Source organism: Mauremys mutica, chromosome 18 (genome assembly GCF_020497125.1).
Source record: "Mauremys mutica isolate MM-2020 ecotype Southern chromosome 18, ASM2049712v1, whole genome shotgun sequence".
NCBI classification, from domain to species: Eukaryota; Metazoa; Chordata; order Testudines; family Geoemydidae; genus Mauremys; species Mauremys mutica.
Genome location: NC_059089.1, coordinates 324,429 through 340,217, shown reverse-complemented (window position 1 = coordinate 340,217; position 15,789 = coordinate 324,429). Strand labels below are relative to the sequence as shown.

At 48.4% G+C, this 15,789-nt stretch overlaps 2 non-coding genes and 1 pseudogene across 2 annotated transcripts; 2 read left to right on the top strand and 1 right to left on the bottom strand.

Moving 5' to 3' along the window:
• The first annotated feature begins 323 nt into the window (after positions 1-323).
• On the top strand, positions 324-1,425 carry LOC123352312 (annotated as a pseudogene).
• A 10,404-nt stretch (positions 1,426-11,829) lies between these two features.
• On the top strand, positions 11,830-11,903 carry TRNAT-AGU. The gene has a single exon. It is a non-coding gene; the product is annotated as a tRNA-Thr (tRNA).
• Positions 11,904-14,764: 2,861 nt separating this feature from the next.
• On the bottom strand, positions 14,765-14,837 carry TRNAV-AAC. The gene has a single exon. It is a non-coding gene; the product is annotated as a tRNA-Val (tRNA).
• Between the last annotated feature and the right edge of the window lie 952 nt (positions 14,838-15,789).

Sequence of the window (15,789 nt, the reverse complement as noted above, 5' to 3'; positions counted from 1 at the left end):
AGCACTTAGGTTGTTTTGGCTTTTCACTTTTCATCCCTGTTTGATGTTTCTGTCTTTTTCACCGCAGGTGATGCAATGGCATGTGAGAAAGAGGAGCAGAATTCTCAGCAGAAAAATGTTCAGCAAGTGGATAAGCACAGAGCATTATTGCAAAGATCAAAAAGCAATGTGTCCAGGAGTCATGAGGAGGAAAACTCCTGTGAGATTCAGCACAGACCAGAAAGAGAACAAGGAAACCAGCCGGGGGTGAAAATGGGTAAACGTATTTCCTCTCAGGGAACTCAGAAGGACCTCAAGGAAACCACAACAAAGCAGGAAATCATCATTGGAAAGAGAAAAAATACATGCACAGAGTGTGGAAAAAACTTATGTGACTACTCAGCCCTTCTTAATCATCAGAGAATCCACACAGGGGAAAGGCCCTATGAATGCTGTGAGTGTGGGAAAACCTTCAATCGCAGATCAGACCTTTCTGAACATCAGAGAATCCACACAGGGGACAGGCCCTACGAATGCCGTGAGTGTGGGAAAACCTTCAATCGCAGATCAGCCCTTTCTGTTCATCAGAGAATCCACACAGGGGACAGGCCCTACGAATGCTGTGAGTGTGGGAAAACCTTCAATCGCAGATCAGACCTTTCTGAACATCAGAGAATCCACACAGGGGAAAGGCCCTATGAATGCCGTGAGTGTGGGAAAAGCTTCAATCGCATATCAGCCTTTTCTAGACATCAGAGAATCCACACAGGGGAAAGGCCCTATGAATGCCGTGAGTGTGGGAAAACCTTCACTAGCAGCTCAGCCCTTTTTAGACATCAGAGAATCCACATGGGGGACAGGCCCTACGAATGCCGTGAGTGTGGGAAAACCTTCAATTGCAGATCAAACCTTTCTGTTCATCAGAGAATCCACACAGGGGACAGGCCCTACGAATGCCGTGAGTGTGGGAAAACCTTCAGTCGCAGCTCAGACGTTTCTAAACATCAGAGAATCCACATGGGGGACAGGCCCTACGAATGCAGTGAGTGTGGGAAAAGCTTCACTAGCAGCTCAGAGCTTTCTAAACATCAGAGAATCCACACGGGGGAAAGGCCCTACGAATGCCGTGAGTGTGGGAAAAGCTTCACTCAAAGATCAAACCTTTCTGAACATCAGAGAATCCACACGGGGGACAGGCCCTACGAATGCCGTGAGTGTGGGAAAACCTTCAATCGTAGATCAGCCCTTTCTGTTCATCAGAGGATCCACACAGGGGACCGGCCCTACAAATGCAGTGAGTGTGGGAAAACCTTCACTCAAACATCAACCCTTTCTGTTCATCAGAGGATCCACACAGGGGAGAGGCCCTACGAATGCCGTGAGTGTGGGAAAACCTTCTCTTGGCACTCAGCTCATATTAGCCATCAGAGAATCTGCAAGGGCAGTGAACACCATAAAACCCTCTAGGGCTATCAATTTTTTTTCTTTCATACTTTTCCTGATTCCCACATAATAACTTTTTTAATCTGTTTGAACTGTTTGCAGCACTGTTATCCCTCAGCTTGGCCAGATGAGTGGCCCATTTATGCCTTTTGTAGTTTGCCTTCTTTTGAGGTGGGCCCATTTGTCCTTTCTATCAACTCAATTATCCCACAAGTAACTGGAGTGTGCCCTTCCTATGAGGAACCAGGGAGCGTCACATTTATACCTTTCCTCCTATTGCAAAGTTATTGTTAGAGTCGCCAGTGATACAGATTGAATCCTTGCCAGTTGTTCTCACGTTGCTCTGGGTTGTGCTAAAGAGCAGTTACATTGGGAATTTTTCATGTTATAGTTAAATAAAGAGGAGCAGGGGAAAAAAGTGTCATTTCAGCCTCTGTGACACTGGAAGGAGATGGGGTGGTTCAGAGATTCCCTCCTTCCCCCTCACTCCAGAACTGTTACATTTTGGCTTCTCTGTGCAGAGTTTATTTTCATCACATTCTATCCCTCCACTTCTCAAAATGTCATATGAGGAAGAGTTCTCAGCTGTCTGTGCTTGGAGGTGATGCTTTGATTTCTTTCCTCCTATATCAGAGTCGCTATGACTGGAGCTGAAAGTGTCAAAGACCTGGAAGGGGAATTTGAATGGATCCCAAACATAGTGTGATTATTTGGCGTTTAAATTCCAGGTTTCATCTATTGGTAAAGCCACTTCTGGCAAGAGGACTGTTTTGTCCCCCATTATGGGGATGCTGGGATACTTACAATTTTGTAAATAACATAACTGACTATTGAGAGAGTGCTGAGTGAAGCTGCTTTGAATGGATCAGAGGAGAATGTGATGGGAGAATCTCTTGTCCTGATTCTAAATAATCAGATGCAACCTGCTCTGGAATTGCAGTGATTTAAAATCTCTATTCGGAAATGGTGAACAACAGCAGAACCCCAACTAACTGAGGGAAGTGCATATGATCACAGTGTAGTTCAATTATTTAAGTCAGTATTTTCTCAGATGATTTGGGGAGAGAATTCCACATTAAGTGATTTTTAACTTGGCAAAATGCCCATGTATTTGGTTCCCAAAGCATTTTTGTAACCCATGCCCCACAGAAGATCTTTCCTATTCGGAATGCTCCCCTTCATGATGCAGATGTTGAGGAAAGAGAAGTGGTATTTTTGTTCAATTTATCCTTAATAGATGCTCAAAATGTGTATAAAATGAAATCAACGTTGGAAATCTAATAGCAGCAGAAAAATAGCTCTTTTTAAATAGAAATTATAGCTCTGGTAACGAAGATTCTGATCCAGGCCTGTATCCAGTCCCTTGCCTGGACCCGTGTCACCAAATTAAAGAAAAGCTGGGCACGTTTCCGGAAGCCATTGCTTACGACACTGCTGAGCTTTTGAGTGGTTTTGTAAAGGATTCTACTTCTGAGAAGTGTCAATTTACCCTAAAAAGGGAAAGGAAACAGGGCATCAGGAATGTATGTTTTTTCGGATGAGGCAAGAAAAGGGAGTTGCATTGTCCCCCTTGGGTAGCCCCTGTTCAATTCCAGGTCAGAAAGCAAAACTTTTCTGCAAGAATATCCAAAAAAATATTGTGTTTCACTTCACTTCATAAGTACAGGTGTGTGGCAATTAAATGATGACCCTAAAATTTCATAAAAGCAAAGAACGCTGAACAAAAAAGTGTGGGAAATACGGCTGTATCTGAGAAAATGGCTTGGAATGAAGGAAGACAAAAATTGATCGGTCGAGAGAAAAGGCCCTGTTTCCCCCTAGTTTGGAACTTCTCTCACAACTACTGGAATAGAAAAGCTAAACAAATGGTGTCCTATTGTTGCAAAGGAGATTGAAGTGAGGCCATTTTCTCCAGATAAAAGAAAATGGTCATATCAGGAGTGGGATTTGAAACCACGTCTCTATGCAGAAACCAGAACACCCAAGAGAGAGGAAAAAAAACTGAGAGTCTTAAAACTGGCACTTTGGACCAGTCCACAAGCCTAACGCTACAAAGAATGTGACTTATCAACCCTAGTTTTCATTAATATTTGATGATACTCTTTAGGGAGGCCAAGATGGCACATCTCTTTCAACTCCTAGAGACCTTCTCCAGCACAGCTGATTTTTAGGCACACTCATCCGGACCTAAAGTTACACGTTTCCTGGAGTTCCATGAGTTCTGCAGTGTTGGAATCTCCCTGCTCACGTTTTAAGCGAACAAAAGATGGGTGCTGGCATTCTGAGACCCTCAAAATCCTGCCCTGGGGGCCAGACAGTTAAGCAACCAGCATCCACAACCTCTACGATGATAGCATCCTGTCTGGCAACAACTCACTTATCAATAGCTGGGGTCCGAAATCTTCATTTCTTTGTTGTTCTATCACTGTAGTCTCCACTTTCCTGTTGCTTGTCTGTATAATCTGTGTCTGATTCTGTGATTGTTTCTGGCTGCTGTATAATTAATTTGTTGGGTGTAAAGCAATTCAGGTGGTGGGGTATAACTGGTTAGATAAGCATGTTACAATATGTTGGGATTGGTTAGTTACATTTCAGTAAAATGATTGGTTAAGGTATAGCTAAGCAGAACTCCAGTTTTACTATATAGTCTGCAGTCAATCAGGAAGTAAGGGGGGGAATGGGAATGGGGGTAGGGGAATTGGAGTTATGTTTTGCTAAGGGGGGGGAATAGGAGGAGGGAATGGGAACAGGGACACAGACAAGCCCCTGTGGTGTGAGAGCTGGGAAGGGCGATACCGAGGAAGGAAATTGGAATCATTGCTTGCTGGAAGTTCACCCCAATAAACATTGAATTGTTTGCACTTCTTGAACTGCGGGTATTGCTGCTCTCAGGTCATGCGAGAAGGACCAGGGAATGGGAGGGTGATGGGATAACCCCTCTAAGAAGTACGTCTTTCAGGGTGTGAAAAACCCTGGAATCAGTATAATTAAGCTGCCCTAAGCCATGGTTAGATAGTGCTAAATGAAAGGACAGATTGTTCTGTCAATGTAGCTATTACAGGGATGGAAAACCCCTCCACTCACTGTAGCAACTGTCTACTCCACAGTGCTATAGCAGTGTCACAGCAGCATTTTAAGTGTAGACAGCCTCAGAGTGAGACCAGGTCTGGCTCTGTGGATGCTCAGGCACTACAACAAGAGCAGTGACAATACACTGATGTTTCCGTAGTTGGCAGGATTCAAACTTGCCTGGGGAGACCCCAATGGATTTCTAGTCCATCGCCTTAACCACTCAGCCACAACTACTCGGTATATAGGTGCTTCACTACACAATGATTCTGTTCTTACTGAATTGTCACTTCACATTGCTCAGACCAGCTCCCCCAGCACACTCCTGGCTGTGCATTAGTGTAAGTGTGTCCATGGCTGAACAACAAGGGTTCCTGCCCATTTCCCTTCCGGCTGGAGCATGATTAGAGTGTGTTTGTGGATAACGACATTGCTATAGATTGTTGTTCATTCCCCACACTGACAATTCAGACCGTCCCGTTCCTACTCGAATCTCCACCAGATCATGCCAATAGCCGGAGTCAGGATTTCTCTGGGGCACTGAAATGTTTCAGGGGGTTGGTGCATGAACTCAGCCTTGCATCCATCCCTGATGTTTCATGGACTAACAGCAGCAGCGTAAAGAAAGAGCTGATCCAATATCTCACTGTCAGAGGTGAAGGTGGCCTCGTCCCGTCTGCATGACCATTGCCATTGCAGGAGAGAAGGTTTCAATGGAATCGAATGCCCTGGCTCAGACAAGAGACACATGGAGGTTTTGCTGTTCATGGATCTGTGCAAAGGAAATTGTGTCTCTGTGTGAAATCGAGGAGGGAAATGAAACGTCCACATGGTGGCCCAATGCACTAAGGAATGTGGGCAATGGACTCCGGCTGGGAAATGATTTCACGGGATCAATGTATTGTCCTGATTAAAAGCTATGGCTAAAAGGCAGCCACTGTTGTTAGTACCTGAACCTGGGTAGAGACGCCCGAGTGGGTATCAAGTCCATTGCCTTAACCAGGGGTAGTCAATTATTTTATCAGGATTCAAATTTCTTGGTCAAGGCATAGTCAATGTATAGACGCCAGAGAAAATAATACACTGATGATAAGAAGAAGAATATAGAAATATTTTGCAGTCACTATGGGCATAACTATGATAATTGTTTTGTGTTTCACTCTTTATTATGGCACCACCTTCCTTCCCTTTAGACTTCTAGTTTACCAAGGGTAAAACTAAACATCTCTTCAGATACCAGGGAGTGTTTGTGTTCATTCCTGCTAGCTACACAGGGATTTGATGTAGCTGCTTTCAATCCTCCGGCTCTGCCGGGATAAGTAACATTTGAGGCGGTCACTGAACCGAAGGAGGGAGATCATTTTTTGACAGGTTACGCCTCCTCTTAAAGGTGTTTGTCTGGCAGCCTCGGTTCCCAGGTCTCTCCTGAGGGAAGAAAGTTTCTGTGCAAAATACCAAACCTTTTAACAGAGCGGAGGGAAAGGCAACGGCCACATGCTGAGGCCAATATGTACCGCAACATGATTCTTTTATGTGGGATGACTCTGAACACGGACTGATCTGCACTCTCTTGTGTTTGAAGAGATGTTGAGTTTTGCACTTGGGAACCTATAAGGCTGAAGCAATGTTATGGATAGTGACACTGCGACTGAAGGGTGATTTAAGGTTGTAAAAATTGTTAAAAACACTGAGCTTAAACGTGAACTGCCTGTTATTAAAGGCTGGTTTCCCCACGTCGGTTCCATAAGCTCTGCTAGAAAGGCCCTGGGTTCTCTCCTGCCTCGGTGGGAACTCGAGGGAATCATCCCCTGCTGCCCTCGGCTCCAGGCTGATTTTTCTGGGGAGGGGGCGTGGAATTGATTTGTTTGCTGTTGAGAAGGGAGCCAGGCCAGTTCTCAGGGAACGAAAACTCCCAGCATCTGCCCAGCCCAGGCTACTGCCCTGTCCCAGCCTCTGTTCCCCTGGGGGCCCTGCATGTTTGACTCTAGAGCAGGCCGGGAGCAGCAGCTGAGGCAGAGGACACCTGGGCTGGGCAAATAGGAGGGAGTTTAGCAAGTGGAAATGGTAAAACCGCAGTGAATATTACCTTGGACTCGACGGCATTTCTCCATTGGTCTGTCTGCTTTGGGGCAGGGACAATGACACGTCCTGCTGCATTCATCATTTCAAAGGGTGGTTTAGGATTTTCATTCTCAGACACGGTGCACAAAGCAGGACTCAACCCAGGGTGCAAACGAAATGAGCCACTCACAGGTTCTGGCAGCCACAATGAGCGTTTGGTGCGAGAGCTCAGACCTGGCCCTGCCCCAGAGGGGGGGGGTGTCTACAAGAGGCTTGGACCACTGATCTACCAGTGCCTAATTCCCAAACTTTCAGTAACTCTATTATCAGTGCCCGTGAGTGTAATTTAAACCATGAGAAAAACCACACTAGGCTAGACCAAAGGCCCATCTAGCTCTGAATCTTGTCCTCTGACAGTAGCCAATACCAGGTGCCCCCAAAGCCACCACTGGGAGTAGAACGCAGGATCACCTGTTAACAAGGCAGGTGCTTTAGCCAGCTAAGCCATGGTGCCTGCCTGGGTGTAAGATATAGTGTCTGCCCACACCTGACTCCCTGCCATCTCCACCAGGCCCTGAGAAGCTTTCCTTGTGTTTGGATTCTGCAAAGCAGAGGAGCAGGTGACGTTTTCCTTGCAAGCTGTGTGTGTGAGTGAATCTTTGGCCAGGTCTGCACTACAAAGTTGTTTCAGCAGAAATATATTGCTCAGGTGTGTGAAGAACACACAACGCTCCCTCGGTCGGCAGCTTGGTGTGGCTGGTGTACACACTGCAATGCCACGTCTGGCGACAAAACTGCCCTGTTTTCGTGACAAAATAAAACCACTTCGATGAGAGGCCTAGAGCTTTTTGCAGCAAACTTACAGTGACAGCGTGCCAGTGTAAATGCTGCTGGTCATTAAATCACCTTAACTGGCCTCCGCCAGTATCCCACCATACCCGCCGTGAACTCACCTGCCCTGCATTCCTGCTACAGAGGCTGGGCCCCTCCCCTTTCCTAGCTCCAGGAAGTTCTGACAGCTGAGCCTGCTGCTCTGCTCTGGCAGCCAGGAGCAAATCACTGCCGTGGAATGCTGCTCTCCTGCCCTGCGAACACAGAGCAGGGGGCGGGAACTTCCATACATGGGGGGGCCACCAGCATCCGAACTGTGACACCCCATGACGCCCCTTCCCTCGAGGAGGCTCTTACGTTCTAAACAGGGATGGCTGTTTTCTAGTAAAATCACTAACAGGGAAGGAGAAAACTCGAAAGGTTCCTCCTGGCGCTCACGTCCGTGAACCCGAATACTCTCTCAGTCCTCAGAGAGAGACCTGGAGAAGGAGACTTGCTGCAGCAAAGCCACAGGGGGTCTCTGAGGTTTCCCTGGCCCCTCGCCCCGGTCCTGCCTGGCTGATGTCAGCATCTCTCTGTGAGGTCACCACCTCCCCACCACCTTTGACCAATAGGCTGAGGTCCTGCAAAAGGCCTTTGTGATGTCACTGCCGCACCCCTCCCTTGCTGTGCCAATGTCCTGCCCTTGGCCAGGCACTTTGGAGGTTTGAGCTACTCCCTGTGGATCACCCCACTCAAGGAGCGTTCGTTCTAGGCAGCAAGCCGGCTAGACAGGAAAACATCAGATGCTGCTCCCAATGCTACGCTCAGTTTTTCAGAAATTAGTAGACTTTATGGCCAGAAGAAACCATTAGAGCATCTAATCTGACCCCCTGCATATCACAGGCCTCCTGTATGGCACAAGAGCTACTTTGGGGGCAAACACATTCCAGAAAGGCATCTAGTCTTCATGAAATGACATCAGGAAATGGAGAATCCATCACTTTCCTTGGTAGCTTGTTCCTGTGGTGAATCATCCTCGCTGTTGAATATTTGTGCCTTAGTTGTAATATGAATTTGTCTCTTTTCATCTTCCAGCCATTGGGTCTTCTTATTCCTTTCTCTGCTATTTTAAAGAGTCCTTTAATATCCAATCTTTTCTCTCCATTAAGGCACTTCAACACTTCAGTGAAGTCACCTTTCAATCTTCTTTTGATCAGCTAAACAGGTTGAGCTCTTTCAGTAGCTCACTAGAAGGCATTTTTCTCCAGACCTCACAACATTTGGTGGCTCTTTGCTGCCCCAGCTCCAATTTCTCAACATCTTTTTCAAATGAGGACACCAAAACTGGAGGCAGTATTCCAGTATCAGTCTCAGTGATGCCGTGTCACCTCCTGTGACGTTATTGACATAATCTGTAACTGTATAGATCACCGTTGCGACCACTGTTCTATATTCGCAGCCAGTATTGTAGAAAGGTGTCATGCAAGGGGTCTATGGAGAGGTTCTGATTGGCTGATTATAATGATGCTATCTCTAGATGTGTATCATTTTTTTAGTTGACGTTATGAATATTGGCTCTATGCTGCCTGTATTTCAAACTTGTGCTCTGCTTCCGGGGAACACCCCAGACAAGCTGGTGTCAGTTCTGTCTAGCCTGCTTGATGGCCCATTAAGGACCATCAGCTATACATTTGCCCCATTGAGAGAAGGCAGATATGCCTTGTGACTCAGCAAGGTAGCAGGGACCTGCCTATGGACAGAACTCTAAGGTTTTTCTATGCCACGTGCTGGATAGAGTGTCCTTGGGACAAAGAAAGCAAAGACCACATGGCAAGAGACTATAAAAGGCTGATGCCTCGTCTCCATCTTGTCTTCAATCCTGCTTCATAACTCTGGAGGGCCTTTGCTACAAACTGAAGCTCTGTACAAAGGACTGAATGACCCATCCCAGCTTTGAATAGACTCCAGAGACTTGATTTGAACCTGCAGTTTATTCCATCACTGCTACAAGCCTGAACCAAGAACTTTGCCATTACTGTATGTGAAGGATTCAAAGCCATGTGCATTTTATATAACAACCTGGTCTATGGATTGTGCCAGTTCTTTTCCAGACCCAAAGTCCAGATAGTGACCAGCTAAGAGAAAGCTGGGTAAACAGAAAGCCTTGCTTGCTAAGATAGGCCTGGTCAGCAAATTGCCAGGTGTTGGAGCTTAGAACTAAATGATTGTGTCTTATTCAGAATTGCAGACTGAACAAAGAATCCCTATTCCTATTGTGTTTGTTTCTTCTCTAGGGAGACATTCTTCCCACACATCCAACCTTGAGTTTATGAAAAGTTGGCACGTCAGTATAAGATATGGCATCCTTCCACCTCCCTTCCAAGGGACCAATGCCTGCCTTAAGACACACAGAAAACAATCTTTATTGCCATATACTTTCACTCTTTCTTTGCTTTAACCCCCAGGAATGTACCTGTTGGAAAATCAAAGGTGTTGCTCCATTCCTATGGATCCCAAATCAGAATTCAACATATATATTTTATACTAATAACATTTTATCAAAGTATTAATGAAATGTTAACTTGCTAACTTGAGACCATGGGTGGAGACATTATCTAATCTGTTAACCATTGGCTAATGTGCTTATCCTGTCTTGCAAAACCCGTCCCGGGGTGTGGAACTGCCTAGCCTGTCACTTTCCCCCGCCCGTGGAAAATCTATATATTCTATTGTAATTAATTAATTAACAGTGTCTCTGAGCCTAATAAGCCCACTCTGCCAGCGCTGTGTGTAATAAAGTCCTATTCTTGACCTCTGCACGGTGTAGATTTGTGTCCTTCACAGACACCTGCTGAATAAAGAGGAGATTCAGCATCCAGCTTGGCTGAATGTGTCTCCTCTCCCCACAGCTTGGTGATCTTTTGAGGAAATGGAGAAGACTGCCTTTGCCTAGCTGTACATCGCTTGCAAAAGAAACAGGTCTTTTTGGTGACAAGTGTTGAAAGGAGCCATTAGACAAATGTGGAGACAGGAAAAATGTCCCCCAATTGAACTGGCATCTGTGGATGCTGAAGCCACAACACAGAGCGCTAAACACTATATGAGAACGGGTGGTGTCAGAAGAATCTCTACCAAAGCCTTTTCCCACCAGCAGGGGCCTCTCTGTGCACAGAACTCCTGGTAGCATGATGGCTGCAGGCAGTGGAGAACTCCATTTTGGCATCTCTTTTGTGGTGAACATCTGCAGTGGCTATTAAAAGGTCTCTAGATAGTGATCTTTGTGAAGAGCTGGCTGAAGAACCTTCCTACTAATCAGGAGAGCCTGGCTTGGCCTGCCAGTTCTTCCCTGCCGAACCTAGTGTGTCTGTTGGCTCCTTTTTTTGTATCTCTTTTCAGAAAAAGAAAAGATCTGTCAGCAGAATCCTTCTAAGTGCTTGTTCAAGACAGAGAGAGCCTTCCTTGCAGCTGAGTCTTGGTGCCATGGGGGATGCCTCACTGCAGCACCTCCTGCTGACCATCCTAGCAATTACCTCTGGTTCACCGGTGCGCCTTCATCTAGTAGCGTCTGGCCACCATCTGTTCTATCATTAGGACCCATGTTGCTCTCAGGACTTCAGTGTCCTCTTATGGACACAGCCCTCTGGCTGTGCCCCACTCAGTTCTCTCCCCCCTTCTGGGTGGGTGGGGGATGTCCTCTACCCAGACACTTGCCTCAGTGGCCGGCTGCAGTCCAGGGTGTAGCCACCTGTGTCAGTGGCTACTGAGGCAAAAGGTGTGAACCTCCAACCCTGCCATCTGTTTCCCTGGACCATTTCCCAACAGACCTAGAACCTTCCTCCACCTTTGTATCAGGGCCTTAGTCTGACAGTAGTCAGCCAGGAGGTCACTCATGCACCCCTTACCCCAGCACTACTCTGATCATAGTGCCCTCCCTGCTTGCTTGCTTGCTTGCTTGCTTGCTTGCAACCAATCCTCCCTCCTCAAACTCCAAGGAGTGACTAACTCTTGCGCTGCTGAGCAGCTCTTTATATATGGGCTGCTCCAGCAAGCCTTCTCCTGATTGGCTCTCCCAATAAGCCCTTTCTTGATAGGCTGGGTTCTGCACAGCCTCTTCAAGGCTGCCTTAATCTTTCTCCTGCTTGTTTGGGGCAGACAGCCCACCACACATGGAAAGTGGCAAATGAGAAGTCTGGAGCTGAAGGAAAGGTTACCATGACTCAGAACTGAGCCGAGGTTGCTGCGACTGAAACACAGATCACTAACCATTATATGATCACAGTGACTGGTGGGAGAGGCACATGTTAGAAGCCCTCTGTCTACTCAGCTCTGGCTTTCTGTGCACAGAGAGCCAGACACCTCAAGGTCTGCAAGTCTTGAGGGAAATGGGGAACATCTGTACTTTAGAATTTGCAGGTGTTGACTTGAACCATCAAATGAAACAGTTGCAAATACTTTCTTCAGGCAGGCACCATGGCTTAGCTGGCTAAAGCACCTGTCTAGTAAACAGGAGATCCTGGGTTCAACTCCCAGTGGTACCTTGGCGTATGGCTTTTGTCTCCTCTGCTCACATTTTCCTCTGTCTTTCTAGGAAACAGAAGAGGCCTCCCTTGGTATCCAAGTCATTGCTTGCTAAGGAAAAGGCTTCTTTGGAGAGAAACATTGGAAACAATCAAATCACAAACCTGGAGTTGATGAAAACGCTGCTATGACTGGCATTGGCATGGCGGTTGCTTCAACTGCAATTGCTGCAACACGAGAGCCTGCGCCACACATCCTTGTGATTCCCTGGAGATGTTCACACACAGATGTCATGTCACCTTCCTTTTGATTGTCATTGATGAAAAATGGAGCGGTTGGGAGAAAAGTCCCAGAGAGTCGCACCGTGGCTAAGCTGGGTGACTCACCTGCCAGGTAAAGTGCAGTTAGGGATGCAGCTCCCAGTAGTGCCTTAACAAATGTGTCTGCTCTTCCCACCTTTTGGTGAATCTTTTGCAGAAACAGAGAGGACTGCCTCTGCCTTGCAATGCAAATGCTTGCAAAAGAAACCAGTTGTTTTTTCTGACAAGTGTCAGAAGGAGGGACATAAGAAATGTGGAGATAAGGAAAAGGTCATCGTAACTCCACTTGCATCCATGGCTCTTGAGGCCAGAACGCAGAGCACTAAGCACTGTATGACCACAGCAAAATCTAAACTTTACACCTTATTACACTAGGCAATAGTTAGGTCAAGCAATTTTCTCATCCTACTGGATGTTACCCTCCTTAATACATAGAATTCCCCCTAACACCCTCCTCGGCAGGGGTCACTAGCAAAATTATAGCCTATTTCAGTAACAACCATACAGCAAAATGCATAACTTCACACACCCTCATGCTATACATATTTGGACAGAATAACCGATTTCAGCAGATCATGACTTTCATATGATAACTTACATGGAATGGTTTGTAGGACATATCACAGCCATATGTGAATGATGACTATGTGAGCTACTGGGAGCTATTTTGAAGTACATCATGTCATAAAAGCCTCTAGAGACTGGCCTTTGGGAAGAGCTGGGTGAAGAGCCTTCTGAGTAACCGAGAGATCCAGGCTTGGCCCTGCCAGTTTGTGCTTGCGAACTAAACTTGTCCGTTGGGCTCCCTTTTTTGTGTCTCTTTCACAGAAACAGAGCAGAAGTTCTTGGCCAATCCTTGAAAGTGCTTGTTCAAGACACAGAGAGCCTCTGTGCTGGGGCAGGGGTAGGGGTGCAGGAGGTGGTCGGGGGTGGAGGTGCTTACCTCGGGCAGCACAGCTCCCAAAGTGACTGGCACACACTCCCCTCCGACAGTGGCTCCTAGGCAGTGGGATACGGGGGCGGGTCAGCTGTGGCGTTTGCACTCAGGGCTGCAGGGATATGCCGGCCACTTCCAGGAGCAGTGTGGCAGGGAGGGAGGGGGCAGAGTGGGCAGGGAGCCACCTTAGCGCTGCCGGCACATCTCCGTGTGTCACTTGGGGAGGCATCAGGTCTCTGTGGGCTGCCTGGGGCAGGGGCAGTGGCCGAGGGGGCTCGGGCCACCCCTTTGCCTCCTCTCTCCAGGCTCCCAGCCCATCTTGCCGGCCGACAGGGATTTTAGGGTGCAGCAGCGCAGGGAGCAGGAAGGGCGAACCACAGCGGCTGCCTCCCCCACATGCAGGAAAATGGCTTGACCTGCTGGCCCCACGGACTAAGGCACCAGGCCTCCAGCTTGCCCCATTCGACCCAATGGGTTGATCTTGTGGCCAGAATTATTTGCAGTCGGGATTTCCCCCAACAGTGCCCCACAGGGGTCCAGGGTCAGCTCCAGCACAGGCCACACAGGAAGGCTTAATGTTCGAGCTGCAGCACATGCTGGGCAGGCTCTAGGCCGGGCTCCCCATGGCAGGAGAGAAGACGACGACTCTGCCCCTGGAGGGGCAGGCTGGGGCTTCCTGGATCCCATTTGCTCACAGCCAGCGCCCTGCCCCCACTCCCATGTCATCAGTGGCGCCCCCAGGTCAGCCAGAATGGAGCAGCGGTTTTCACTGCACCAAGTCCACTTACGGCTTACAGGCAACTCCCAGACGCACCACAGCCCACCATGTCGGCCAGAAAGGAGCCCACTCAGCCTCGCCATTGCTGCTTTTCCGTCCCCCCAGAACCCCGCTTCTCCTGGGCTGCAAGGAACCATCCCTGGGATGCCAAGAGGCAGGCACAGGGGTCTGTCTCCTAGCAGCCAACCGCACCTCCATGGGTTTGGTCCTCAGAAGGGCAGGTGGGGGTTTCCTGGATCCCAGTTGCTCACAGCCAGCCCAGCCTCCACCTCTAAAACCATCAGTCATGCCCCCAGGTTGGCCATAAAAGAGCAGCCATTCTCCACTTGCACTCAGCTTTGCTTGTTTTCTTTTCACCTAGAACCCCCCTTCCTCTCCTGGGCTGCAAGTAGCCACCCCTGGGAAGCCAAGAGGCAGGCACAGGCTTCTGCCTCCCAGCAGCCAACCGCACCTCCCCTGGTTTTGCAGAACAAATGGTGACGCTCTACTAAGCCCACTTAGCCGCACTGAGGCGCTTAGCTTCTGCCCTGCCTTCCTCAGCTCGACTTTCCTCTTTTGCCCCATCCCTGCCTCACTTCCTCCTTTGGCAAGTCATGCAGAGGAGGCCAGCAGGAAGAGCCGGCCTCCACCGGCCAACCTCCAACAGCAGAGGAGGCCAAGCCACAAGCCTCCAAAAGGTAACACGCCGCACTCCTCTAGGTTCTCCCGCCTGACGCCAAGGTGCTTTCTCCACTGCTGTCAGCACCCTCTGTCATGCAGGGGTTGGAGTTATCCCACGGACAGGCCAATAGGAGAAGGAGGAGGCCTTCCTGAACAGCAAGGGGATCTGGCAAAAGGAAGCCAGCATGTTTCTGTCTGGTTTTGAACCAGGAACCTTTTGCGTGTTAGGCAAACGTGATAACCACTACACTACAGAAACTCCATCTGCATGGCTCATGCTCACCCTGGCACAGACCGATGGACAAACCTGGAGAAAGTGGTGGCAGCCCTTCAATAGGTCAGCTGGCAGAGCAGAGGACTGGAGCCGGCACTCAGGAAGTCGTCCTTACGTCGCCCTTGTGACTCCAGCTTGAGGGAGAGCTTCTTTTTCTTCCCCTTGCTGACAAAGAGCAAGAGAAGAATGAAAGGTCAGGTGGGCCAACTCGGTGCAGAAGCCCATGCTGTTTTTTCCTGCTGCATAGCCTGAAATGAGGGACTCGTGGCAGTTAAAGGAACTGCTGCACTTTCAGAAAACATCCCACCTGTGCACAAAGCGGGATAGAAGAGCCTGTTAGTCTAGCACGCTCCCAACTGAACTACTTCAGCAGCTGCTCAGTTTCTTTTTGGCCTCCTGCTTTTCTGTCTGGGATGTTGTTGTCAGCTGTGGCACAGAAAAAGGACGTCATTGCGAGCGGCGCATGAAGACAAGATTCACTTTTGCCTTCCTTGCTCGGCTTTACTTGCTTCCTCACCCTATTCCTGCCTTAGTTCCTGGGTTACCAGAAGGCGACGGGGGGCCAGCACTCCAAGGAGGAAGTTGGGCAGCTAGACCCTGGTGGCAAAAGTCCTGCCGCCACTTGCCACCCCACTCTCTTCTCCCAGCGTCACACATTGGCCACCAGGGACTTGGGACCCAGCAGCACAACGGAAGGCAGTGGACAGAGCCACCCTCGCCTTGAAGCTCTGGCTCATTAAACCACATCTTCAGTCGCTGATGGCCAATGAGAGACCGACATCGCTTGCTATTTTAGCACTTGGAAATGCCATTGGTCAGTCACTGGATCTCTGTAATGCTGTTACAGAACAAAGGAAAATAGAATCTCAGTGTGACATTCTATACCTTTGGGGGAGCGGCTGTAACCCCCATAATCCTCATTTTCATATCATCGTGA